Genomic DNA, 2,571 nt, shown 5'->3' with positions numbered 1-2,571 from the left:
AATTAGCTCTATTCATTACATTAAGACGAACGTGCCTGACAAACACCCGTGTCTACTTGGGTTCGTGTGAATACTTCAGTGGAAAGCACGCACCATCAGCTTGAATCATACATCTCAAAGATGGTTAATCCACGAATTCATTGGGAACTTCTCAGGACACCGGCTCAACTGATTTCGAGGAGATTAGGGTCTCTATGGTAGAGGCTAGAACCCAATGATGCAGCATTCTCTGATCCGAAAGATCTGACCTTGTCTGTGGCATTTTGAGTAGGATCATTAAGGAGAATGGACTGTACGCGCTTCACCCTCAAGCAGAGATGGATCCACACTAACCCTGGGGTTCAGATCCGTAGGAGTATTGACGACCTCTCAATAAAGGCACCAATCACATACATTCTGCCATTGAAAAGATCACTCACAAGCGAAGAAGATAGTAATAACAGAGTTAATTCAAAAAGACAACACAACTCCAATCCTTAACCCTATTCCTATCCTTTATTCCAATTCGGTATTCCTTTCACAACCAACAACCTTTTGATCTGCTTGACTAAGACCTGCAAGATAACCATATCTTGTTTCAAACCACAATCTCCGTGGGATCGACCCTGACTCGCTCATGTATTACTTGGACGACCCAGTACACTTGCTGGTAGAATAGTACAAAAGTGTGGGGATTCGTGCTACCAGTGAGCAAGGGTAGCCCTTTGGTAAGTCACTACACTATACCCCAAACTTCTTTTTTCACCTCTATTCCATTCGATGCCTTGATATTTTTGTTTGAGTGATTTAAGGTTTAGAAGGCAAGAATGACTTGATGAAATGGAGAAAAAAGCATGCAAAAAGTGGAAGAATTATGAAGAAATGAAGTTTTGAAAATCTGCCCAGTTTTGGTACGCATGGTAGATGCGTATGCATGAGTTGCAGCACGTGATTTACTTAAGTAAACACGTGGGTCATGATTTCAAGCACATTTTGGACCCAATTCAACTAATTTCTGAAGCATTTGAAGGCAAGACTCAGTGGGGATCAACCGAGTAGTGTAGGAAGTAGTCTTAGTAGTAGTCGAGGAGGATGCTTGAGGTAGAATTCTAGAGAGAGCTCCAACTTCTCTCTAGAATTTTAGGATTTTTAGTTTATTTTCTTCTTAGATTTAGGTTTTAATTATTGTTTTAGTTTAATTTTCTTTATATTTTCTTGTTCTAGTATCTTAATTTGCTTAGTTCTCTTATTAAATTTTCTATTTTGTTACTTTTTAGTTTACGAATAATTCTTGAATACTAATTTTACTTTTAATGCAATTGATGTTTTTCATGTTTATTGTTGCTTATTTGAATTGTTGTCATTTCTCTCTTATTTTGGTAGTTATAAATTTTATAATTCTTGCAATTTATCATGTTTTATTTTTATGTATTCCAAATATTTGACATATTTTTTCTAGTTTTAGAGTAGATTTTTGCATTCTTAACTTAGAATTGAGGACTTATGTGACATTGAGTCATTGATGCCCAATATTGATTGGTAATTTAGGGTTGTTAGTTGGTTTTGTTTTCACTAACACTAGTCTTTCACTAAGTCTAATTAGTGAGTCGGTTAGAACTTGTGGATTAAGATCGATTATACCTATTTGACTTTTGATGATGGCCAATCGTCGGTCTAGAATTCTCTCAAAAAGAATTGCTTCGTTGATAGTATAGTTCCAAACCAACAATTGACCCTAATCAAAGTTTAAATAAAGATTGTCACAAAATAAATCAAGTAATCGGGAGTTGTAAGTGCCAAATCGTTCTCCCACGAAATTGTAGTGAGGTGTGCGTATTATTGGCTATCAAAAATTGGGGTGAGATAGCAATTGACACAAAATTAAACAGCAAAAAAGTAAATGACAATTAACTAATAAAGAAAAGAAAATTTAAATACTAAAAAGGGTGTTGGCAAGGGTTGAGAGTTAAGGTTTCCTATCCTAGTCATTAACCACAAGCATGGCAATTATGAGGAGTTAATCCCACTTAGTCAATCCTAACATCAAGAGTAAGTCAAATAGGCATATTGATCTTAATCCACGAATCCTAGCCAACTCACTAATTACCTTAGTGAAAGACTAGCGTTAGTGAAAATGAAATCAACTAACAACCTTAAATCACCAATTAATATTGGACATCAATGACTCAAGGTCACCTAAGTCCTCAATTCCAAGCCACTCTATAATTGAAAGAAACATTTTATCAAACACTTAGAAGATATAAAAGAAAAACATCATAAATTGCATGAATTATTAAAGCCGTAACTACGAAACTCAAGAAAGCAATAACAACAAGTCAATTAAGCATCAATAATATGAAAAATATCAAAATTGTATTAAAGGAAACAATGAATTTAGTTTATTGGTTATTACTGTAGCCACTTATGGCTTCAACTGGGAGAACTCCACTACGATTTTTTTGGTCTCACATTGAACTTTGTATCACTTTCTTAAAATAATACAATTACCTTCACTTTGAAAAAAAAATGTATTTATAATGACAATAATATCCTTGTTTCGATTAGAGTGATGCTACATGTACAAGTCCTTTT

Source organism: Arachis duranensis, chromosome 3 (genome assembly GCF_000817695.3).
Source record: "Arachis duranensis cultivar V14167 chromosome 3, aradu.V14167.gnm2.J7QH, whole genome shotgun sequence".
Classification (NCBI taxonomy): Eukaryota; Viridiplantae; Streptophyta; class Magnoliopsida; order Fabales; family Fabaceae; genus Arachis; species Arachis duranensis.
The sequence above is the reverse complement of the archived record's forward strand: the minus strand, read 5'-3'. Positions refer to the sequence as shown.